Genomic DNA, 27010 nt, shown 5'->3' with positions numbered 1-27010 from the left:
ATCGCTCTATAACTCGTACCTTAGACCTTAAAGTAATTCGCACCCTTAAAAGTGAATAAAAGTAAATCGGTCTGTAACTCATACCCTTACACTCCTTAAAAGTGAACAAAGGTATACATCGGTCTATAGCTACAATCTGTCTATAAATCGGTCCATAGCCGCGCGACTGGCCGCTCGAGACACTTTGCGTGTGTTCGCGGGCTTCTTTCGCCCTCGGAATAACACTTTTATGTAGCACGTATTGAACAACAGAAAGCTGTGTAGGGAGTATTCTCAGGCTACTCTACAATTTCCTAATTGACACTTTTCATCTAATTATAATATTTGAGAAGTTGAATAATTAATTAAGGCTAATTATATAATTAGGCGGAATGCAATAAGTAATCTACGTATCTCCAAGCGACGGCAAACAACATTAACTTGGCCTCTGTCCAGCTACGCGGCCATTTGCATATGTCTAAAGTTTGGTTCAAGTTAAATGAAACGCCCTCTACGATATCAGTTAACACTATGTTGCGTGGCAATGCCCACGAATAAGAAAGAAATACTATACGGCAGTTGCTTCTGTGGTTCGCGCATGCGTGGACGTGCACATTTTTATATCCTGGAACAAAAACAGTTGGCAGTTAGCGGTTGAGTTGTAAACAATGGTGCGTGTGTTTATCTGCGCTTGCATGTTTAAATTAGAAGGAACAACCCTAATGTCAACATTGAATATTGATCAAAGTCTGCCATCCCTTCAGCTGCACCATCTGCTTGGCCCATGGACTAACGCTGCCTCTGAATCTCGCCCAATTAAGTTACTTTTATACTTCCCCAGAGACATTGGCCTCAATGAGTTACCTTAGTTTGAAGAGCCACGGTTGTGATGTGTTTTAGTACACGCTATGTATCTGTGACGTGCACTGTGCGTGTATCTTTTTTCATCATACCCATCTGGAGTAGCAATCTATGGGCATGCCTTATGGCAAACCCGTCCAGGATTCATTAAATGACATAGCCCATCCTTTTTCTCTGTCTATCCCTTGTTGTGTTATTTCTTGCCCTCGAATAATAGTGACTGACATGCACATAAGTGACATAAATGCTGACGATATCGTTCAATCTATCACTCCCAGATCCTCCGTGAAGCCTTTCTCTTCGCTCCTTTTTTTCCCTCAAAAAAGTCGGTCCAAGGCATGACCTCCGAGACTCAGGGTATAGGCCGAGAACGCTTGGTTCGCGATGCTTTTAACCAGATGCGCAATTTATTCGGCTGTGACCGTCGCGGCGGAGCGCGCGTTAATGTTTTTTAACGCTCCTGATGTGCAGGCGGAGCAACGGCTGCTCTGCCGTTGCTCCGCCTATCTCATATCTATATCATATCTATATCATATCATATCTTCAGACTTAGGATGGTCGGCTAATGTAGCGCACGTAGCAAGCAAAGCGATGCGAAAGCTTATGTTCTTAAAACGGGCCCTGCGATACTCTACGAAGGAGGCCAAGCTCTTGGCCTATGTTACAATCATACGTCCTATCTTAGAATATGCGAACGTGGCGTGGTTTCCCTTTGCCCAAAACCAAATCACCACTCTTGAGGCTGTTCAGCGAAAAGCCGCGCGGTTTATCTGTAACCGATTTCGGCGCACCGACTCGCCTACTCAGATGCTATCTGAAATCGGCCTTCACACCCTAAGCAGTCGTGCGATGCTGTACCGACTCAAATTTTTGTATCTCATCCTGCATAATAAGGTACATGTGGATTCTAACACCTATATTTCCTATAACACATCCAGAGAAACCCGTCACAAACATCACCTAACACTCCAAGAATATTCTTGCACTAACAATACATTCGGCTTTTCGTTCTTCCCGCGAGCACTTCGCGATTGGAATGCTTTAGCCCAGACGGTAGTCGCACAGCCCACTGTTGACAAATTTGTTGAAATCGTTGGCGCAACTGTACTTTCAACCACTCCTAAATGATGTTAACAGCATTGTCTTTATCATTGTGTTAATTACCAAATGTTTTTGGAAATGTGTGATGTGAAATGATATATGATGCTATCAATTGTATAACCATATGCTTATCCTTATTCCTTTTTGTCTCTTTGCAAAACATTATATGTAATTGAAATAAGCTCTTTGTGCGTTATGTTTTTGCCACACTTATTGCTGTTAACATAGGTCCATGAAACTCTACTCTTGCCAAGTGCGCTTTTGTATTCTTATGTAAATGCCTGTACTACTATGTCTACAGACCTTTTTAACCCACTCCTGTAATAATCCCTGATGGGATTGACAGTATCACAAAATAAAATAAATAAATAAATAAAATTAACGCGCGCTCCGCCGCGACGGTCCCGTGTTAGACCGACCCTTTTGACTTCAATCGCGTTTCGTTATTAGTCCCCGCTTGTTGTTTCCTCCCTCCAGGCTTAGACTGCGTGTTCGCGGCTGCAAAGCGAAGTGTAACTCCATTTCTAGCACTTCGATTCTGCGCTTTTCTCCATATACAGTTAAAATTCGGTCTAACGAAACCAGATTTCACTAAGTTCCCGATCTAACGAAGACCTTTCCATTCCCCGGCAGGTACCCACAGGGTTAAATGTTTTCATCAACCCGAATTAACGAAACTAACTTTGCCGAACTCGATTTAACGAAGTTTTTTCCGGAAATGAACGAATAAAAAAAGTGTCGATTTAAATTTTGACACAGACGAGCTTCTCTTCGAGCGTGCGCTCTAAAGCTATCACGTTAAATCATCCAGGCGCCCTAGTCACGGTCCTAGCATCATTTTGACGAGGCTGCACGCCGCGTCCATTCACTGAACAGCGGACTCAACACCGCCTCGGTAAGGGCGGCGGTGTTTTTTTTTTTTTCGTTATCTCATGGTTTAGATGGCGGGATTAGCGGCAAGTACAATGCCAAGGTAGCTTTTGCGTGTCGCTATACGTTACAATTATAGATTTCGAAGCACGGAAAGATTCCTATCTCGATTTTACAAACTTCCCGATATAACGAAATACTTCGAGCGTGGTCACCACTTCGTTAAATCGAGTTTCAACTGTATAGTGCGCACCCTATCCAAGGGACCCGGTGACAGGAGCGTGCAGATGGTCTCCCGGATCGTGCTCCTGGCATCGACGTGCTCTACACACGAAACCGGCTTCTTTTTTTTTTCCCCGCCCGGCCGAGTATTACTGCGTGCCATGCCCTCCTGGTGTTCGTCATCTGTGCCTCCATCGCGGCGGTGATCTCGGTTCTCCGCCCTTGAACGCCGCTGACTCAGACGCGAGGCGGAGAGCAATGTCGGGGCGCTGAAGCGAAAACAGCTGCGAAGGTTTCGAATGACTCAGTTGCCGCGGAGAGTATTGTGCGAACCCGACTGCCGCTGAATAACATCAACGAACGAACTCGTTTTTATTTCTTCATTTTTTTTCTATATCCTTTCGGTCCCTTGTTTAGCTACGTCCCGGTTCCGCTTGCTCGAATAATTTTACCGGCCAGTATATTACGTCATGTTCGATTGGTCCGTTTAAAAGCGCAGCGAAAGCCTTTCAAGGATCGTGTTAAGACAAACCGTTTAGCATGCTGTCGCAAAGCGTAAACGGGCTCCCATGGTGATGATGAAACGCGGTGATCAGTGTCAGACGTCGCGATGTTGCCGACACGCGACGCGTGCTCCTATCCAACACACTACAGACCCCGTGCAACCCTACCCCGCCTTCTTCTCGCGCAACCACCTCTATTTCCTTTAAAATTTCTCTCTCATGTCTTCCCCTGCACATTTACTTTGCCGTGGGCCAAAAACAAAAAATGCTTTTAGTTCAAAGTCAGCGCTTGTCGTTTGTTCGTATGTTGCCCGTTTCTCGTACGCGCTGAAAAACGTACAGGCGGAAACAAAATCTTGCAGAATCAGCGAGCGTGTCTCAAACTGCGTTTTTGCATCCCCTGACGAAGCGAGCGCCTGGTTTTGCGTATTGGCCGACCATGCGAGGGCCAAAGGATGTGCTTGCGCAGTGCCATATCTCGCCAATGTCGCTGATTCGGTCAAGCCAACTATATCGCCTGGTAGTATATCCTTTCAAAGCAGCATCGAGTTTGCCAGTTTTCGCAATACGGCTTTTGGCCAGTGACCGATGATTATTTATTCGTGTTTTACTACAGCGCACGATGCTAGTGTAGTAAGGGTGAGACACGGCGAACTCGCTCACCGGAACGCGCCTCGACATACTCTACAACGAGCACAATTCCAAAGCACCGAAGGTCATTCCGAACTTGCTTGCGAATGAACGTGCTCACTAAAACTATGTAAAAAAAATATAAAATATCCGATGCGTCGGCCCGTACACGGCCGTGGGTACGGCACACGTCACCGTTACGGGTCGTGTATATATGCGGACGCACCCGTTCCCAGGGGGCGCACACCGTGCCATTAACGAGACGAGGAAGACGATAGACGCGACGACCGGACTGCGAGCGACGACGCGACTCTTACAGTAAAGGAGTCCCTCCCCCCCAACCGTCGCACTGCAGAAAAAACCTCGTCTTTTGACGCGGCCGCGGACAACAACTACACCCGTTCCAAACACCGCGGCGCGTGAATGCGCACCGTCGCGGCATTTTCGCGCGGTCGGCTTGTCGCCTCGCCCAGCGACCCACTGCCTTCTTCGCCATTAAGTGTCCCCCCCAGCCTGTGTACCATAGCTTCTTCCGGGCGGGGGCTCGATTCGCTCGACCAAGCTTCAGCGCGCCCGGTGACCAACCGCGAGCACCCCCCCCCCCCCCCCCCCTACACACACACACACGCACACACGCACCAACAACAAAACCCTTTTACAACGCGGCTTCCGTGAAGAGAAATCACACCGGGAGCGCTCCCTCCTTTGACGACCGTTGCGGTCTGTCGGTGAGAAGAGATACCTAGCCGTGCCGGCGACGCCTTTAAGGTGACCGATCGGCTATAAGCCCGCAGGTGCCGTTGCGTGCAACGCGCTTCCGAGTCGGATAGATAGATAGATGTCCGTGTGGCGTGCTTTTCAGTGGTGCGTGCGTGTGTGTGTGTGTTGTCCGCCCCGACTTCGCCAAATAACCTACTTCCCGATAGCGGGAGCTTCGTTTTTCTTTCTGTTTCTTTTCTTTCTTTTTCTTCGTCGTCCTTTTTTTGCAGATCGGCACTGGAACAGGGACGTGCGCTTCTATGTGGGACAGATTCGCACGTTCTGGAGCGGGTTGACGGTACGACGGATACGGAAGCACCCCCCCTCCCCCCTCCCGGGGGCTGACTCGCTAGCGTGACGTGGGATCGCCGGTCCGCCGAATGCTTTCGTGATCCAGATTGGCTGTAGCGTTGAATGGCCACGAAAAGAGGATGGTAGAGTTAAGCTGTAATAGTATTACCGCGTCTATAGAAGGCCTTAAAGCTTAATCTTATCCTGAGCGGTGGACTTACGAGCCAGATAACGCTGTATCACTCTGTGTCGTGATCGTTTAAACGTAGATAAAAAACGATTACACGAGGTTGCCCCACCGTCACTCACCTAGAACTAACCACAGTAAGCACTTTAGACCACTAACCTCCGGTTGTGATTATTCCACGTCTCCAGCATCTGGGGATACATGGAATAATCTGCCCTTTCTCAGGATGCCTTCAGTTGCCCTGCGTGACAAAGAATTGGCCTATCTTGAACACGCAGAGAGTGGTTCTCGCTCCTAATCCATCACACTTTCGCACAAATGAACGATGAGTCACTATGTTTGCTTTTAGTTTTTGTTCTTTTGCGTCTTAGCGCTGTTAGCAACTTCGCAAAGTGACAGTTCGATTACGATCACATGTTCGAGTACATATATATATGCCCTTTTTATTAAACCCTCAGTTGGAAGTCAGTGCTTGCATTCGTCCACTTGTTCTTCCTGTCCTCCATCCGCTGTTGCGCTGTTTTTATAAATGTGAAGTTAGCAGCAGGCCGGGCCTTCGTGGCGCAGATTGCGCCCCCGCTTTTGTCCCAGGGCTCTAGTGTGCATTTGTTCCCGTATACCAGTCTTATCGAGTGAAATCAGCGGTGGTATACTTGCAGTCAACGTTTGTTGCGCCATATGAAATGAAAATAGACGTTCAAAAGACTGTTCCACCATCCTAAACGTAAAGAAAGAAGTATGGGAAGAACTGTAAAGTCGATTATGATTAACGCCATAGCAGGGGGCTCCAGAATAACTTTAACAGTCCTGGGGTTCCATAAAGTGTACGCACCAATGCACGGTACATAAAAGTCCTTTTTTTTGTATTCGCGCCCGTCGGAACGCAGCCGCAACGGCTGAGATCGAACCCACGAACAACTAGGGCACAGCAAGGCAACGCCCATATCCACTGAGCTATCGCGCCGAGTCCATCTGTGTCAACCTGATTTAGAGTATGTCCTCAGAGTCCCTTTAAACACCCTTTTTTATTGAAATGAAAATAAAAGAAAGAGACAAAGTCACCTTATAATGGTGACGGATACTCCTTTTCTCATAGCGGAAAGATCAATATAAAAAAAATATATATAAAATATATTTTTAAAAACCCTTAGTTGCCGATGTCGAGTTAGTTTGTTGATACAACGGTTGCACAGTACCTTGTAATTCTGACGCATAAATAAATTATACACAATATTTCTGGCTACCCGCCGTAGTTGCTCAGTGGCTATGGTGTTGGGCTGCTGAGCACGAGGTCGCGGGATCGAATCCCGGCCACGGCGGCCGCATTTCGATGGGGGCGAAATGCGAAAACACCCGTGTGCTTAGATTTAGGTGCACGTTAAAGAACCCCAGGTGGTCAAAATTTCCGGAGTCCTCCACTACGGCGTGCCTCATAATCAGAAAGTGGTTTTGGCACGTAAAACCCCAAATATTATTAATATTTCTGGCTATTCATTTTTTTCAGTCATCAAAAGCAGCAAAAATAAACGCAATAGGCATTCCTGGCATCACATTTGTCAGAAATGAATAGCAAAACAGATGCAGGTTCTTGAAATAGATCAGCACTTTCGATCAATTGTTGCATAATTTCTCGTCACCATTGTCCTTTTAACAATGCGCGCACTGAACATCCATCAAAGACTGACGTCCTTTGACCCAAAAAAGCACGTCCTTGTCCTAAGGTCTAGCGCTGCCGGTGCATCTGGCGCAACGCATAAGGCCCTCTTAAACTTTCTCAGAGACAGTGGTCCCAATGGGATATATACTTCAGCTCGTGGAGCGTTGTGACGTGTTCTGCGTAGTTGGGTATTCGTCTTGCACCGCGAATATGATTTAATGTTTCGTCCTGCCCCTCTGGAACTATCATGCTATAGGCGTATTGCTGGAGGCGCCAACCTCTCCGGGATTCAGTTAAAGACACTCACTCTCTCTCTCCCTCTCGCGTGGCTAAGCTCGCACCCACTTGTGCGACAGCCACATATACCGTTGCTCAAACGCTGCACGCAACAAACGTTGGACGCGGCTTTCAAAGAAGGGAACCAGCCACGACAACCGTCCACCGACAGACACCCCAGTGTCCGAAGAGTGGCACACCTACGCCGGGGCGACCAGCCGCAACGAGGACTGTGATGATTGCGCACCGTTCGGCCTCTCGAGCTGAGCGTATACCATCGTCGTTCCGCTCGGCTGATTGTCGCCGTGCTATCGGCGACTGGACGCTCCCGGTATAAACGCTATGCTTTCGGTGCTTCCAATGTCCTACACCCCCTCCCTCTCCCACCCACCAACCCACCCTTTCTTTTTTTACGCAGTGTTCCTCCTTTCTATCTAGATTCAATGGACGGCTGCTGTACCGCCTCTGATCCATGCCTGCATTTGGAGGCCACGCCAGCAGCTCTTCGCTTGCCGCCGATTACCCAAGAAAAGCCGTGTGTATCGCGACAGGTGCCGCCACGATGAAAGGCGTTTGCCGCGAACTTCGTCGACGTTGAGCTCTATTCTCGATTCGGTAGTTGGTCGGGGGCTGCTGTGGTTGTCCTTTCCGCGTCTTTCGCGCTTTCGAGGGAAGCGGGCACAGCGAAATTGTCGCTCTTTGGTGCACGAATGATGCGCTTGAGCATCCTTTGATTGCGGCGCAGTCTTACACGTGCGTGTGTGTGCGTGTGTGTTTGTGTGTGCGTGCGTGTTTGAGTGTGTTTGTGTGTCTGCGCAGTCTTGTCTTAAACAACACAGATAGAAATGACTGGCATTTCTTCGTCCGACCACGCTTACGGTCCTCACGGAGGCATCGGATATTGGATGTGCGATTGCCACCCTTCACAGAACCCGGAGCCTATCCTAAGTAGTACAGCTAGCGCCGTCAGTGAAACGACAGGTACGCATGTAACGGTTACACTTCGGCAGGTGTGAGTCGTTACTAAGTAAACAGAAACGTGTTATATTCGTGTAATTTTTTTGCAGCGTCATCGAATCGCAGGCCGCCGACAGCTTCCTTCAGGCCGTGACGGCATACACATAGCTGCGTCTGCCATTGCCTTAAGCATTGAACCTTGTGGATCTGGTGGGCTCGCGGAAGTATATTGGCCCCTAGATTTCTTATCGTCGTATCGAAAAAGACTGCCTAAGCCTCGAATAGCTGCGACCACGTAGCGTACGACGTTATATAACAAAATGGTTTTGTGTTTGTTTGTATCTGCAAGACGCCGGATTAAAAAAAAAAAAAAACTCGAAGGGGTGGTGGTGCCAGCTTGACCTTTAGGTAATGTTAATAGTTCACCATGTTGTAAATATGTCTCCTCCATCTTTGATTATGTCGACTGGTAGTCCGTCTTCTCCTGCCGTTTTTCCCCGTTTCGTGTCTTGCAAGGCCCTTCTGACCTCATCGCTAGTTATAGGAGGCGTTTCTGTATCCTGTTCATTACCGTTTCGAGTGTAGTTATCCTGAGCCCTCTGGGTACTGTACAGGTCAGTATAGAATTATCCCGCTGATTTTGCTGTACGTTCGAGATTGCTGATGATATTACCCTGCTTATCTTTCAGTGCATGCATCTTGATTTGTCCGATGCCAAGTTTCCTTCTCACTGATTTCAGGCTTCGTCCATATTTTACTGCTTCCTCAGTCTTATTACCTTATACCTTATTTTCTCATGGTTGCTTAGTTTTGACAGTTCAGCGAATTCTATCTGATCTCTTGAGTTTGACACTTTCATTCTTTGTCGTTTCTTTTTTAGGTTCCTTGTTAGTTGGAAGGATTTGCCTACTGGTTTCCTTGGTGCCTTACCACCCACTTCAATTGCTACTTCTGAAGCCAGCCTAGTTGCGGTTTCATTCATTACCTAAATGTCATCTTCATCTCTCTGTTCTAAGGCTGCATATTTGTTTGCAAGTAGCAGTCTGAATTGGTCTGCTTTTACCCTTACTGCGTCTAGGTTGGCCTGTTTCTTCCTGACCAATTTTACTCTTTCTCTCTTCAAGTTATCTCACCAACCTCTGATCACTGCACTTTACCTAACACTTCAGGATCCCTCACTATGCTGGTATCGGCAGAAAGTATGAAGTCAATTTCATTTCTTGTATCACCATTAGGGCTTTTCCAGGCCCACTTTCTGTTGCTACGCTTCCTAAAGAAGGTGTTCATTATTCGCAGCTCATTCCTTTCCGCGAATTCTACCAGCTTATATCCTCTAGCGTTCCTAGAATCTACGCCCTAGTTGCCAATTGCTTGTTCACCAGCCTGCTTTTCCCCCACTTTTGCATTGAAGTCCGCCATTGCTACAGTATACCGAGTTTGAACTCTTCTCATTGCTAATTCAACATATTCATGGGTAGCACAATGGGTAGCACAATATAGTGCCGTCTCTCAATGGTGCTAACATCGTAGTTTCGGAATCTCACACACGCATGCGGCCATGAACGCGGCTAGGTACACGATATATTTTCGGTGAATATGAACAGCACTTAAAACGTGTGTCAAAAAAAAAAGAAAGGAAGAAAGAAAGACAGAGGAAAAAGGTTTCAGCGCTTACCGGAAAGCCCCTAGTCGAGTATGCGCGTAGATACACCCGTCTGCTTATTGTATAATTTTGTACATTAATAGGCTATTCTAACTTGTTGTGTTATTGTTACTCACCGAGCTTAAAGGGCTGTTCTCATGAAGTAGTTGAATTATTGTTCATGAAAACTGCATTGTACGTAGTGTACAGTGCGCTGTATCGTTATTATATTTGAGTCGTCAATGCAGTAATAAACTCCCCACCCCCACCCCCAATGCCCCACTCCCCTAAAAAAAGGCTGTTCCGGAGGTTGTAACCCGAACTGTTTTGGAGAAATCTAAGCCAGTTGTGAAGTTCATTCAACAGTTCAACACTTTGAAGGAAGAAAAGGCCAGTTGCTTGAAAAGCAATGCGACCAGTCTTGTATTACTGTGTTAGTATCTATAATAGTCCGCTGAACATTTGGTATTGTCCTACCACTTTTCTCATGCTCTCAGTTGTCACGCCATGTATGTATAATGGAATCGAATTTTTTTTATACGGATGTAATTAAATAGTAAAGTTTTCGGATCGAATTCGAATTTTCAAGAAAAGAAAACAACTTTCAAATATCGAATCAAATACACAATATTTTTCCCAAGGCCAAACAATATGAAATGTAAGGGTTTTGCACAGTCCGCTTGGTAAAAAAAAAAAAAAAGAAAGCTTGTTCGCATCATTCAATGCAGTGCAGCTCAGAATCGAAAGTCCGGTCAAACCGAGGCGCTGGTACAAACAAGCAGTAATTGCAAGTTAATTATATCTGGTAAGAGTGATGACACTAATGAATTAAGCACTCCATGGAACAGTGCGCCTCCAGATTCCCGCAGAGTACCGTGCACGTTGAAAAAGCGAAATGCAATTACCAGCACTGCACATTGTTTTAAAGTAATGCAAACGCGGTGAAGTCGTTCGAACAATACGTAAATTGCTTCGCCTTAACACATTCATAAACCTGCCTACCGGCATGGCATTCTTCGTGTATGGCTGGAAGTTATCAGCTCCACAGTTGACTACTTTAAGCGTCCTGCAGCTCCGCAATTACTCTGGCTTCGCTGCAGCTACGTTGTTCGGAAGAGGCGCCACTTGCATCTCTTTAATTCTATGATAGGTGATATTTTTTTTCTTTCTTGCGGGAGTATGAGCCACTGCTTAAGGGAGTAATAGCCATTCATTGTCTTACGTGACGGAAAAATTTCTCGTTGGGTAGGCCTAGAAACGCTTGCGCATTTAATAATGGAGGTGATACAAGAATGTGTGTGCGTACCTATCATTACGATGACCATCGATCATGACCATAAATGTGTTCGTACCTCTGTTCAAAATTCTGTGTCACTTCTGTGTGGCGTGCTAAACAGCTTCACTGGTCATGTACGATGGCTCAAATATATTTATTTTTGTTTCCTACTTTTTTTTCATTGTGCTCACTTTCTTTTAGGGCCTTTCTTCTCCTTCATCCTATTCTCTGCGGAGTATCATGTAGGCGAAAGAACGCTGGCTATTCAATCCGCTTTATAAAAAAACGTTATATCTCTCTTTCTTCTTTGATAAAAAAGAACGCGACATGAATGGTTGCACATTGGGCAGCTATTTAATTACACCATAACTATAAATACTCACTAAAACAGATCATTACATTCAACCATTTTGAATTTCTTTCAATAGGCCTTGATACGAAATACTGTAACTTTCACAGATTCATTGACAGTCCATCATGATTCGTAACTGAAAGGCATAACTTTTTTTTTTCTGCTCCTTCACTCCATCCTGTAGCCACACTGCTGGTACGGTGACACGGGCCAATTAAGCCAGCCATATTCTCAGCCTCTAACCGCGCCTCCTAAGGCAATATCGGGCTGAACCATACATCGCAGGGAAAGTAGTACATTGAGCGGAACGATCCAAGCGTTTCCACTCACATTCCCTTGGGCGATGGTCTCGGTTCAGGGGTGCCTCCTTGCCATGCGAGGTAACGTAATCGCTCCAGATATCAGGACCGATGGACTCGCAGTCACCACGGTCGTTGGCTTCTGGTGCCTGCAAGCATGACAGGAGGAAAAAGAAAAGATTAGGAGGATAGAAACACTACGTCAGCTTCGTGAGTAATTGCTTCCCACTCAAGGAAAGTACCCTTGAACAGCCGTTTACTTCTAAAAAAGCACGTACCTTTAAGGACTTTTACAGTAGTTACATTCATATAACAGTTTTTTCTTGAATACAAACACTGCTGACACGGCGTACCAGCCAGGGCTGGCAAGTCAGCTCAGAGCCAACTTTGGGTCGTAGCAGGCGACGTCCATAGCGGTCACAGATTGCTCCTGCCATTTGTAATCCATTTTTAGCATTCTGTCTTAGCCTTTGGTAGAGCAATGCATTGTTCAGAGATCACAAAATTATCACAATAGAAGTCTTGCCTCGCTCTCATACATCCTGAATCACAAGTTCCGGAGCCCCGGCCGGGCGCTCAGCTATCAAACTTTTTAAAATGAGAAGTCTTTACCGTTGTCATAAAGGGACCATGCGCCCTGTAGTGGGACCATATATTTTTTTGCGATTCATGTTATTTTTTCATTTTTCTCTTCGTGTCATCCGTCGCGCCAAGCTGCAACAATCACGGTGACAATGGCCACGAGGCCGCTTTTGAGCCAGTCCCCCTCCCCACTCACACACAACGGTACAACATATGCGCCCGAATATTAGCACACTGGAACTGTTCAGCTGCATTCATATATTCACAGGAATTTTTGCGCACCCGTATATATAGCGGTAGTTTCTTAAACGGTAATGACATTGATCGTTACATAATACAGCGCTTCGACGATACCACGTTCAAGTGCGTTCGGTTGTATCCACGGAACTTGGCGTATTCATATTTTGCACTATATAGTTTCGTTGACGAAAATAAAATTAAGTGTTACGAACTACGGCACTTGAATTTAATAGCATCTCGCCGGGCGAGTCGGCATGCATTTATAATTAGATATTTGTGAGCCTCCTTCCTGTTAGACTCCCGAACAAAAATTAAACGAATCGTTAGAAAATACAGCGTTTGAAGGACACCGCGCTGCGACTAGGATTATATCGATAAGTCTTCTTTGCCAGCCTGCCTTTCGCGCTATAGGCGCCTGAACGTAACTCACTGCTCCTCCTTCACCCGAAAAACCGGGTCGAAGAACGGAATGAGAACGAAATGGATCATTACAAAATTCAACGCCTGAACTCCTGAACGAAGAACTCCTGAAACTCATGAAAGAAGTATTTGTGAATGCAAAGTTGGGGCCTTCTTTGTACCTCCTTCGGTTGAACTAGTCTCCTAAACGTCTCTCGCCGCCACACCTTCGCCTGACAACCTGGAGGAAAATAACAGGAAATGAAATGGATCGTTACAAAACACGACGCCCGAACCTGCCGGACAAGTTGATTGGTATTCTCGCCGCTTAACCGTTTTTCGCGCTATAGTCTCCTGAACGTCTCGCTCTACCTCACCTTCCCCTGAACACCTGGCCGAAAAGAACAACAATGAAACGGATCGTTACAAAACACAGCGCCTGAATGATAATCCGTTGCGCGAGCTGGATTGTGTTCATTAGGACTTGTTTGTGTGCCCTTCTGTCGAGCAAGTTCCTGAAACGTCTGTGTATCCCTACCTCACCTTCACCTGCCAAAGTGGGCGTCTCATCCTGGAGCGACGTTTCCCACTGGTCCGCAAATGTGTTTTAGACAAGACAACAGAGACCCACCGCAAGCAAGTAGTAATTTCACGTGCGTCTGAATCGCGCGCATATACCCGATGCTTATACGCGCGCCTTGTGTCAAGCCTCGTCACATCTCTGCCAGCGACTTTATTCGCCACCAAATGGGCGAAACCCTTTGACGCTTTCGCCAGCTTCGCAGCAACCGGCGATCATCTGGCACACACTGCGTTTAACGAACGAACGTCGCAGCGTTCCTCAAGTTGGTGCCGTAAACACAAGGCGCGAGTGGCCATTCTTGACGGCCGAGGGAAGGTCGCCTTCTGGAGTGTGTGCTCGGGGCAAACACACACGTGCTTCCTCAAGGGCGCACTTGCTTGCTCGCACACTATATAATTGTGCAAATACGCGGATAGAGTTCCGGTCGCTTACAGAAACCGCAAACGCAAGCGGGGTTGGGGAAGGGGGGGGGGGAGGCACGGTGGCCAAACGCCGGTTAGAGAAGAAGGACCGCTTCCAGGCAAATACTGCGCTATGGCCATGTACCGTACGCGGCGTTGGAAGAAAGATAAACAGGCCTCACCGTGGCCCGCCTGCTTGTCGCACTCTAAAGGTTACGCGGGGTGTCTTGTCTGGCCAAAACGGGCACCCGCTTCCTGTTACTCACCAGCCCGCGGGGGGGGGCTCACTGGATAGATGACCCGCCGTGGTAACTTACGGTTGTGGCGTTGCGGTGTGTAAGCACGAGGTCGCGGGATCGAATCCCGGCCGCCGCGGCCGCATTTTGATGGAAATCGAAATGGAAAAAAAAGGAAGTGTGCGTTAAAGAATTCCCCGGCGGTCACAATTAATCCGGAGTCCGGCCCCACTACACGGCGTGCCTCGTAATAAGATCGTTGATTTTTGGCACCTAAAATCAAAGAATTTAATTTAATTTTAACTGGATAGATGATACCAGTGGCTCCAGTTGCTGGACAAGTTTACGAATCGATGTCGCCGTACGTTAGGCGGTAAGTTAGAGGTATACGTGCTTGAGGCACGATACGCATTTCTTTCATTAAAGCGATGGCATTATAGGGACGACCTCACCCACTTTGTAGGTGTACCTCTGCTGTACAGCAGAACGACGTTCTGTTGATGAACTGTAGGTCATTAGCTCTTTCTTTACACACGCGCGCGCGCGCACACACACACACACACACACACACACACACACACACACACACACACACACACACACACACACACACACACACACACACACACACACACACACACACACACACACACACACACACACACACACACACACACACACACACACACACACACACACACACACACACACACACACACACACACACACACACACACACACACACACACACACACACACACACACACACACACACACACACACACACACACACACACACACACACACACACACACACACACACACACACACACACACACACACACACACACACACACACACACACACACACACACACACACACACACACACACACACACACACACACACACACACACACACACACACACACACACACACACACACACACACACACACACACACACACACACACACACACACACACACACACACACACACACACACACACACACACACACACACACACACACACACACACACACACACACACACACACACACACACACACACACACACACACACACAAAAGCTAACAATATTCTACTGCTGTGCCCGTGGCCGTATTACAGCATTGAAAACATGACCCTGGACGCTGAAGTTCAAGTCCATATTGTCCCTGAAGATTCATGTAACTTCGCTGGTGCATTCAGACTTGAAATGAATGAACATATAAATAAATCAGTGTTGCTCGTGCCGTTATTGCTGTAACGATCGCCGTTTTAGTATTAAAAAAAATGCCCTCGCTTGTAAAATTATTTCTTGTTGGGCAAGCTTAGACATGTAAGCGCGCATCCTCTTGGTTACGTACCGAAGCATCTCTGCGAACGCTGGCCGGAACTGGCTTCAAGCGTATGCGTGGTCGCTTACGCAACTTTCGCACTGCGCGTGTGTGGGGGCAATTCCGACACATTCTTCCGCGTAGCTAGTGACGCAACGGTATTATACGATAATGGGCTATAACTCCTCTTCACGTTCCTTTTCTTTTAAGTTATTCTGAAGCGTCTTGAAGGCTAAATAAGAATGATTACTCCAATGATTACCCTCTCTCTCTATCTCTCTCCCTACGCTGAAAAACGGGAAAGAGAAAAAGAAGGAGGGGGGGAGGGAGGGGGCAGACAGGCCAAATCCTCCGCACTTCCTTGTTGATTGTTTACGACCCGACTGGCAAGAAAACACAACAAAATGGGAACAGCGGCGTGCGGCCGAAAAATAGGCTCGATTACGCCAGCCGCTGCGAGCAGGCGAAGCGAAAGGTCGAATTCCCAAATTAAACGACCAGTGCGTGGCATAAGAAAATAAATAAAACGGAGGGCAGGAGAGGGGGGGGAGAGGAGGGGGCAGGCAGTTATAGGCGAGCAAGTCGATTCTACGCGAGAGGGCGCTTTTCTATGCCGTTCGTTTCGTGCTGTCCAAACAAGCCCTACACGACGCCTTGTATATACCGTACACTCTGTTCGGCGTGCCGGAATGTCTTGATCAGGCTGGCAGAGACACGTATAGGCAAGCCCCGACGGGACGGGTAGGTTAAGTGGTGCGGAGGGCGGTAAGTTTTCGGGGCGGAAGGTCGGGGGTTCGTTGCGCAACTATGGTAGATCGACGCTGTCGCAGAAGAGATAGAGAGAAAAAACGACAACAAAAGAACGAGGCGGAACGGTGGCATCTTGGGGCCGTAGAAGCTGCACGACGTCGACGACGACGTCCGACAGAGGCGTCGACGGCTCGGGGTCTTCTCGCGAGAGGGCGTTATTTATGGGGATCCCGCCCGCCCGGGTTGGGAAATCGGGGCTTGCCGCTCGCGTATGAGCCGCTATACCGAGCGTCCCTGTTTGTGCTGCTGCGGCTGTTGCTGCTTGTTTGCTCACTGGGCGATGCCGATGCCGCTGCCGTTGCCATGGCCGGGCCGGGGTGAGCGGCCGGGAGATTTTTATTGCTCGCCATATTTCTTCGGGGAAATTGGGCGCCGCCGTTTGTGCGTTGTGAACGCCTCGCAGTGCGACGCCGCCCGGGTTTTCGGAAGAACAACGCTCCGACGATTGTTCCAGCACAAGAGGTAGCCTTCCCCCCGACCCCTCCAGCCTCGTGTCTCGGCCGAGTCGCTCCCCGACCACCAGCCAATGCTCCCCATGCATGTACTTGGGGCTGCAGCGAGCGGCGGAAGCGCGTCTTGCACAATGTGTTTCTCAGAGATTGCACACTCCAGGAATAGGTTTACAGAGTTTCAAACTCCATGAAACGCAGTAGAGCGATAAGTTGGGCGAGTTGGTGGAGGTTCTTCTTGTGACGAGGGGTTCTTCTTGTGACCCTTCGCTATAGAAACACGGACAACAGAAGTAGAAGTGGACAGGACTTCTGCTTCTACTTCTGCTTACTTCTGCTTCTGTTGTCCGTGTGTTTATAGCACAGGACCCCTTTATACAAGATGAACTTCTACGGAAAGCACCTCGATAGACATTCCCGCAGTGGTATTCGTCGTCCATAGCAAGAGAGATGTTTACACGAAGATGGAGTGTTGAAATGATTAACAGAGGTCGAGCAAGGAATGTCGCTGAAGCCAACGTTTCGACAAGGGCCCTCGTCCTCGTCAGGACCATGGCGAAGACAACTCCCTTTGCTTAAGCGGCATTCCTTGTTCTGTCATTGCTATTCGCGTTAATTAGGAGGCATTTTCCTTCTTCAGTGACTTCTGTCACCATTTCGCCGCGAAACTGATGAACAATTAGTCGCAGAGGTGAACTACTTCGTCACTGCGCAGTCGACAACGGACACACCGTCATCAATCACTGGATACCAGACCAGTGCGACATCTCCGGAAATATAAATGCTTATGAGGCTGCCCGATCTGTGTCCACCATGGTGTCCAATACACTGTAAAATAATTTACACCCTAAAAAGTGAAAAAAAAGGTGTAAATGGGTCTATAACTCACACCCTTACGGTGTTATCTATGTAACGGACACCCTAAGGGTGTGAGTTATAGACACATTTACATCCTTTTTCACTTTTTCGGGTGTAAATTATTTTACAGTGTATGCCTCTGTCGAAAACGGTGCAGCTACATGACTCCACTTGCAGGCGCGTGAGATTACAGCGGGCACAGTGGAGGTAGACCGAATACTCGAACATTTGTCTCTGTAGCCTGGATCCACGTCTTGAGTTCCGTATTCTGCTTGAGATAACACGATATCCGATACAACACCACCACTCCGCCTGTAGCTCGGGGTGATATTCGCAATCGGCCCACGTACACAGCTTCGCTGGTCATCCTTCTTCACAGAGCGGTAGACTACTGAGTTTTTAAGCAAAGCTTTGTTTGCCTAAGCTCTCAGGCTTGGCGTGACTGCTGCTCTGTCAGCTGGTGTCTCGGCGGATATACGTGTGCTATACGAAGGTTACATCAGCGCCGAATGCAAGTACCAGCGAACGAGATTATATAACCCTGACGTAGTAGTTCTGCGCGAACGCGCAAGGTGGAGATAAGTAATGAATAAAGGGAAAATCAGACATCCACCCGTTCGTAGCAATTGCTACAAAGGAAACCCATACGGGTTCCTTGAAAAAAAAAAGCCTCATAGTTGAAGAAAAATTGAAGAGGAACCCGTATGGGTTTCCTTTGTAGCAATTGCTACGAACGGGTGGATGTCTGATTTTCCCTTTATTCATTATATAACCCTGTATGCTGACCAGTAAGCGCATCTGTGTTCTGCGTAATAAATGAAAAAAAAAGTTTTGCACAAAACCTGCGCATTTAATGCCGTCTAACACGTTCTAACATGTATGTAAAGTATACACCTACTCTTCGATAGAATATCGCAATATATTCATCGACTTCCATGGTTTGCTCGATATTCCTTGATTTAGCCATTAGGTATCTGCCACTGCATGTGTACCCATTCTTGGCCGGTCCTCCAGAATGGGTATGTGCTACTGTGACACAGGAGGTACATAATCCTTAAATATAGCCAAGTATGAGTCGTACTTCTCCGTGCATACACTTGCCATCGCCGTTCTTCGCTCGACAAGCATGGCACACCACCTTCGTTACCGTGACATCGCTGCGTGGAAGAAGCACGCTGTGCGCTCTCCTCATTTGGTGTTTACATTTCGGCATAGCTTGTGAGCCGATGCAGTGCATAAGCAAAAGAAAACAAACAAACAAATTTCGCACACAAAGGTTGTGACCTTTCTGGTGAATAAACATGAATATTACATGAGACTGCCCATTGCACAAGATGAAAGTAAACACAGTTATACCTTTGCATGTTTGATTTCGTAAACCCCTTCACTAACGCTTCGCTTCACGCAGATTCCCGCATGTACGTATGATTTGCATAATTTCTTTTTACGAACGAAAAAGAAGAAAGCTGGATGCCGAACAGTTTCATGTAGTTCTTGTTCTAGCTGCTTGCTCATTCCGGAAGTTAAGCCGAGAATCAACGCGGACGACGAACTCCGCATCCCCGGTTCAAAACACGACGCCGGCCGACACGCGAGAACCCACGAGAACGCGAGGGCGGTGACGTCGTGCCAGCCACCGTGAGATCGACGGCGATTGCGGCGGCGATAGCGCGGGCGACGTGACGCCACCTAACGGTTAGAACAGTTTTACAACATGGCGGCCAGTGGATGTGAGCGCGCCCGGGCGCACTTCTTCTATCGGGGTGAGCGATCTAGGAAGAGGGGCGAACGTCCGGCTTGCATCCGCCTTGCTCATCTCACGCCCGTTGTGTAATGCTCGTTAAGAAGCGGGAGGGGGGGGGGGGGTGTAACCCTGCAGACGTGAGTCGGTCGGTGGCCGGTTGAAAAGCCGGGCGGAGAAAGTGGCCGAAGCAGACGACGCATTACGAGTTTAAAATCTCGGCGCAGACACTTTTCCATCGCCCGCCTATATACGGGCCTCTTCTATAGAACATTTTCCAATATAAATAAGCTGCAGCAAGGTGTGGGACTAGTCGAGTTGGCGGTCCATGGTGCTAAATTTACAGCGCGGGGAATGGACAAGGAAAACAAGAAAATAAAGAGTGGAGATAAGCGCTTGTCTCCGTCTCACTTACAGTCTTCCCAATGAAAGATGCTCAATTTCTTCATTAGACTTTTCACGCAATCACGCCACGCCGTCATTCTTTAATCGTGCTCCCCATTTCAACGCGATGGGCGATGATGAACCTTGCGTTGCCACCGAGATTAACTCGGGTTCCCTTAGGCGATATTAACGTACTGAAATCCCTGCTGATTGCGAGACAGTAAAGTCGGCGAGGAAAACCGGAAGTGCTCAAAGAAATATTCAAACTGCGCGAGATTCGCGCCCGTGCAGGCGGGCACACGCTTTTCCGCACCTGTTGCTTCACGCGCACGGAGCGTTCGGAGAGCACGTGAGCTTTTCCGGTAATGGTGGCGCAATAATCATTAAGGAAGCGTGCGCGATGCGCCGTCGTGATTGGGGATCGACGCTGCGGCGGGACCAGACGAAGGCTGCTGAAAGCAGACGGCTAAGCAAGGAAGAAGCAGAAGGAAAAAAGAAGACGACGAAGAAAACAGACGAAAAAAAGACAGAAGCAAGCGGCTAAGAGCAGACGGCCATAAAGAAAAGCAGGGTGAAAGCAGGCGACGACGAAGCAGACGAGAGATAAGCTAAAGGAAAGCAAAAGAAAAACGCGTGCAGACGAAGCAGCTAGCGCCGTCACGAACGAGGCGCCATTACTCAGCGGGCGGTGCCCCGAGGGCTACAACCTGAGTTGTGTACACAGCGGCAGTTTCGTACACGAACATAGGCCGGGGCTAATCGTGCTTAGCGGGCGGCTTTGCGGCAAGGTCCGAGAGGGAAGATGAAGAGAAAGCTAATGAGAGATACTTGTCGAGAATATAACTTTCTCCTGCCACCCTACGTGGACCAGGAAGATGCCGCAGCCAGTGAGAGCGCCGAACCTTGCACAGTGTTGCGTGGCCGCAGCTCCTCTGCTGGAGCGGGACGTTATAACGCAGATTATAATCACCGTAACCCGATGTTACGTATTCTATAACCACCTGTCAAGGTTGGGTTCAAGTCGCTGCGCACTCGAAAATATCAGTGTGAAGGATAACAGCGGCTAGAAAGCTGTGTCATTCCGGGAAAGGCCGTCGTCATTAAACAGCAAAGTTCGGTTGCTTGGGAAGTGCTTTCACCCAGCTGAACGGCTGAACCGAACATTGTGACGAAACCTTGATGAGGTATGCAGAATACGACCGTGCGTATAGCGTCACAGATGCATCGACAACGTGTGCCGATGACCGACCTCTCCTCTACGCCAAGCCCTCGGCCAAGCCCACCACAGATCGCATACGGTAAGGTACTTAAATCGTTTCTTGCATTTCTTTCACCATTCAGAATCAGCAGCGTTCACCTCAATGCGGGCGTGCGAGGAAAGGCAATGCGCAAAAGGCCAACAGGAGGAGCTGTTCAAACTAATACACCTTTCTTTTCTTTTTCAACGCGTGTTATACGTGCTTCTCACGTATGCCTGTTAACTCGGTCATTATGTGTACTTGCACGTACTAAAAACTGCGTGAGCGGAGGCAACTTGATTAGCGCGATCATACCGTGGCATTGAGCCAGAAATGTACCCGCCCCACACGCACGCAACGCTAACTGCATGACCCCGGATTTCAAGAAAATAAATGCATAAAAGACAACTGTGCTACGGCCAATGCATCCTTCCTCCAGTAGAAACGCGCAGTGTTATCCCGACGTGAGCATCGTCCACCAATCTATAGAAGCTATAGGCTTACAGTGGTGAAGTCCCTGGGGAATTGAGCTGTTTCGCGAATATCACAGTAGTGTTGTTGCAACTGGCAGGGCTAGCGCACTGCAGTTATCATATCGTGCTTGGTCGACAACTGTTATCGTGTGAGCATCTCTTACGCTGTTAACACAGGTGTCGTTCACCGAGCGTTAATCAACTTAATGATCCGGAAACGATACGTTTACATCAGCGCAAATTTCCTTGTTCACGAGTCAGTGAATGAACTTTATTTCGGAGACCAAGCTTAGGGGGTGTGAGGGGTGTTGATGCCAGCACGTGGGCGGCCACCCTATTTCAAGTAGCCGTGGACCTGTGCTGATAGCCTGGACCTGTTCACCAGCAGTAGTTGGTCCTCGGGATTTGGGTTTGTCCGCTGCGCCTCCCACCGGTCTTGTGTTGGTGCTTCGATAGGCGTTCACGAAAATTCAAGCTGATCGACTGGGACGTTTTCCGCAAGATCAGAGCCGAGCGCGCACCGATAGCGGAGACAGATTTTGAAGGTTGGTGCAAAGGGATAAGGGATGACGCCGCGGCAGCAACCAAGGAGGTCGTCACTGAGCTCGACGTTGACAAGATGGATAGCAGATTGGCGCACCTGCTGGAAGCCAAGCAAGCCCTCCTCACGAGATGGAAGGGGCAGAAGCATAACAGGCGGCTCCGCAAGAAGGTTTCGGAAGTTAACAGGGAGATCGAACATCACTGCAAGAACTTGTGTAAGCAACAATGGGATGAGCTCTGCGAATCCGTCGAGGGTCAGCTCAGATCAGGCAAGAGCTGGGGTCTGCTCAAACACCTTCTCGATGAGGGCAGCACCAGATCCAGCCAGAGACGATCCCTCGCGCGAGCCATCCACCTCGCTACGGACTCTACCCCGGACGTGTCTATTGTCGACAGGCTCATAGATAAGTACCTGCCGGTCGCGGATAGCTCTGCCCCTACCCAGTTCCCGGACTACGCGGGGTGTGCGGTGCCGGAGTTGGACCAGGACTTTACCGCGGCCGAGATCCGTGATGTCCTCTTCTCACTCAACGTCAAATCTGCCCCTGGCCCAGATGGCGTCACTAACAGGATGCTGAGGAATCTCGATGATGAGTCGATAGACTTCCTCACTGAAAGGATTAATGAAGTCTGGCGCAGTGGACAGGTCCCCACACAGTGGAAGACGGCCTGCACGGTACTCATCCCCAAACCCGGTAAAGCACCAGGAATAGAGAATCTACGACCAATTTCCCTGACGTCCTGCGTTGGTAAGGTTGCAGAGCATGCCCTGCTCAACCGGCTCAAGGTGCACATCGAGGCCAATGACATGTACACCCACAATATGATTGGTTTCAGAGCTGGCCTCTCGACACAGGACGCCATGAAGCTGATAAAGCATCAGATCATCGACCGGAGCACGGGAGATACCAGAGCCATCCTTGGACTAGACCTGCAGAAGGCATTCGACAATATTTCACACGAGTTCATTCTCCAGTCTATTGCCGGCCTCGGGCTCGGGAAGAGGGTCTACGACTTCGTCCGATCCTTCCTTAGCCAGAGAACTGCCAAGCTCAAGATCGAAGGATACCTTTCGCAAGAGATCACCCTGGGTTCACGCGGCACGCCTCAGGGCTCAGTCATCTCGCCAACATTATTTAACATCGCAATGATCGGGCTTTCTAAGGAGCTCGCGAAGATTCAAGGAATCAACCACACTATCTACGCAGATGACATCACCATCTGGTGCGTCGGCGGGAGCGACGGCCAAGTTGAAGCCGCCATGCAGAGCGCCATCGATGCGACCGAGCGATTCCTCCGCCTCACTGGGCTCAGATGTTCTCCATCAAAATCTGAGCTACTTCTCTACAAGAAAAGACCCAGAGGTGGCGGCCATCGTGATTGGAAACCGGCGTCCGAAAGCGAAATACGGCTTTTCACTGGTGACGGGTCTCCGGTGCCTAGAGTGGACTCACTCCGAATATTGGGGATGTATATCGATTCTAACGGTTCCAATGTAACCGCACTCAGAAAGATCACCGCCAAGACGGAGAGTGCTCTCGGCCTCATTCGGAGGATCGCCAACAGGCACCGGGGAATCAAGGAAGAAAATCTCATCCGCATTATACATGCTTTTGTTCTCTGCCACCTTTCATACTCGGCGGCCATGCATAATTGGCATGTGGCTGAGAGGAACAAGCTCAATACACTCATCAGAAAGGTTTTTAAGCTTGCCCTCGGCTTGCCTGCAAGCACCTAAACCGAAAACCTGTTGAAGCTCGGAGTCCACAACACGCTCGAAGAGATTATCGAGGCACAAGAGCACTCACAGCTGCTCAGGCTATCCGGCACCCCGACGGGCCGCAAGATACTCGACGAGATGGGCCTCAATCCTGTCGACCAGTGCCCTGACGCCATGCGGATTCCCAGCGACATCAGGTCTCAACTGCACATCGCGCCCCTGCCTCGCAATATGCACCCCGCAAACAACGTCGGCAGACGTCGGGCCAGTGGTAGAGCTCTACTCGAGCATGTCCGCAATAACCACATTGAGGCAAGCTTCGTGGATGCCGCGGCATATGTCCAACAAGAGGCATTCGCCGTCTCCATCGTAGACTCCAATTCAAGGCTCACTTGCTGCGCTACGGTACGCACTTCAAGGCCCGTGGTAGCCGAACAGGTTGCAATCGCGCTGGCTGTGCTCGATGGTCGCAGAGAGGCAATATATAGTGATTCCAAGGCAGCCATTAAGGCCTACCAAACCGGTATGGTCTCCCCCCAGGCCCTCCGCATTTTCCAAAGCGTCAAAAGTATCTCTCCGCATTCTCTATTTTGGTTTCCCGCTCACTTGGGGTTGATTGAGGGTTCTCCCTCTAACCCTAACGAGGGCGCACACGAGGCCGCGCGAGGACTCACTGACCGCGCCGCCTCAGCAGTCCCTCAGCCCCACGGTGACCCCTTGCTTACGTTTAACGAGATCACCACGCACTACTATCTGTCAAGACGGGTCTTCCCCCTCCCGCACCCCGCCTTATGTAGGGCGCGGGCGGTTACCCTTCGACTTTTACAAGCCCGTGCGTACCCTAACCTCGCGGTTTTTCATGCCATATACCCCGAAAGATACCCCAGTGCGGACTGCCCTGCCTGTGGACTAAGGGCAACATTGGACCATGTGTTGTGGGGGTGTGAAGCCATCGGCTCCTCCTTCAGCGAGGATAGGTGGGCTGCGCTCTTGGGCAGCCCCGAACTCAGCGACCAAACCCTGGCCGTCCAGAGTGCCCGCGACCGGGCCGTCAAGCTCGGCTTGGCGGTCCCTACGTGGGACTAGCCGGGTGGCGCGGGGTCTCCCCTGCGTCTTCTCTGGAACAAAATAAAGTTACTTCACTCACTCACTCACTTCACGAAAAAAAAGGCAGCTTCGTTAGAAAGCCGAAGCCCTGACAGCAATAGCAAGGTTTAGTGTCGCGTTTGAATTCCTTCCACGGTGTTCTAACCATACATGGATTCGACGTATGCGGATGCGCCAAAACTTCTAGCAACCTTAAAAAGCTTTACCACGCCGTGTAGGGCTTGTAATGGCATTGCACCGACACCTCATCGCCGCCGTCGATGTGCAAGTCGCCTTCGGCTCCTCGTTTTTCGTGGCCCCTGTTTCACGCTCTCGATCGCTTCGTGCGAGTCGCGTCGAAGCACGCCCGGCGTGCCCATCAGGAACTAAACACGACAAGCATCGGCGAAGTGCAGCGAAGGGAGTGTCCTGCCGTACTACGCGGTTGCTCCAGCAACTGCGAAGACAATGGAAGCAGTGCAGTGGAAGAACGAGCGTCGACTCGGCACACTCGTTCACCTTGCATGCCGAGCTTCTCCATACACTCAAATCGAGGATGGTTAACCGCGAAGCGCGTGGCGGGCATTGTCGATTATGCGGCCGGTGTGTACGCTAAACGCGCGACGACGTTCAGGAAGAAAGAGCGTTTCTTCTCCCGACCGGTCATGATTGCCGGGCACGATCTCGCCCGCGAAGGCGTCGAGCACGGACGGACAGGGCTTACAACAGGGGCGCGGGCGCGCTCTACAGGCTACGTTCCAATACTTGCCGTGTAGACGGCTAAATAGACAGCCCGAGCCATATTCATCTCTGACGAAGCCGGCACAAACGGCAGCTCCGCAGAAGACAGCATGGAGGTGAAAAAACGATGTAGGAGTGCTACTCTCTGAAACGGCTCGACAAGCGAACCGTTCGCTTGAACTCGTGTGATTGGTCGAAGCGGCTCGACAAGCGAACCGTTCGCCAAGCCATTTCCATTTTAGAGCGCAGCTCTTTGGCGTCCGTTCCTGGGTTTCGCGTCGTCGTCGGCGTTGTCGTCGGCCTCGTAACCAGCTCCGCCCCCCTTTCATCCCCCCAGCGCTAGCAGCGACCGACTGATACCGCTGGATGCCGCTGACGCCGCTAGAGAGTCAAGATAACGTGACTGCATAGAACACCGTCGCCGCCATGCAGAAAGAGGAGGAAAGGGTCCCCCCCGTTCTTGTGTGGCGGATAGGGTGCTCTTCAGTTGCCGACGCGCCGGTTATTTCACGTAGGCCCCGGCACGTCGACGAATACGTGACCACCTTCCCACGGCTGGACCTGGTTCTTAGCGCTGCGGAAGCGAGGGTATCATATTGTTTGTGTCGGCATCGGCGGCGTTGTCCCTGAAACCAACTCCGCAGCTGCGGTTGACTCACTATCGGCGTCAGCGGCATCAGTCAGTCGCTGCTATCTCTTCCCTCCTCCCTTTATCGTGCTGTCCGCTTGCTGCGCGCGCTTCTGCCCCCATCGTTTGCCCCTGGGTGTACACGCCGCCCCCCTCCCCCCTCTTCCTGCGAGTCTCCGGTTGTCAAAGCGCCGGCTCGAACTTAATTCCTTTCTTCGCTCCTCCTCCAATGCAACCCCTGTGCGGTGGCAATCAGAGAGCCAGATCGGTGGCGGCGGATCTGTATATGTGCACCGCCCGAGCCGAAATTGCCGCTGCCGTTCGCCCTGTGCGGTGGCAATCAGAGAGCCAGATCGGTGGCGGCGGATCTGTATATGTGCACCGCCCGAGCCGAAATTGCCGCTGCCGTTCGCCACTGCGAAATTATCTGCCAGTTCTTTCTGAGCCATGAGCGAGACGACCGATGGAAGTCCTCCGTCTGCTGCTGCTGCTGCTGCTGCTAAACGAGCTGCCAGAGCAGAGGCCCAGCGCCGTCGCCGTCAGAATCCAGAGGTGCGTGCCGCCGAAGCAGAAGCTTACCGTCGCCGCCGTCGAGATGATCCAGGAGTACGCGTCGCCGAAGCAGAGGCTAAGCGCCGCCGCCGAGAAGACCCTGCCGTTCGCGCCGGCGAAGCGGAGGCTCATCGCCGCCGTCGAG

At 49.8% G+C, this 27010-nt stretch overlaps 1 protein-coding gene across 1 annotated transcript in view; it reads right to left on the bottom strand.

Annotated features, from left to right (window-relative positions):
- The window catches only part of LOC139060910 (uncharacterized), a 138024-nt gene that overhangs the window by 57342 nt on the left and 53672 nt on the right, over positions 1 to 27010 (bottom strand). Inside the window, exon 2 of the mRNA XM_070540216.1 lies at positions 11894 to 12011. The gene's annotated coding sequence lies outside the window, so the exon portion shown is untranslated. The remainder of the gene's footprint in view (positions 1 to 11893; positions 12012 to 27010) is intronic.

This window comes from Dermacentor albipictus, chromosome 6 (genome assembly GCF_038994185.2).
Source record: "Dermacentor albipictus isolate Rhodes 1998 colony chromosome 6, USDA_Dalb.pri_finalv2, whole genome shotgun sequence".
Taxonomy (NCBI): Eukaryota; Metazoa; Arthropoda; class Arachnida; order Ixodida; family Ixodidae; genus Dermacentor; species Dermacentor albipictus.
This window is presented reverse-complemented; position numbering and strand designations above follow the sequence as displayed.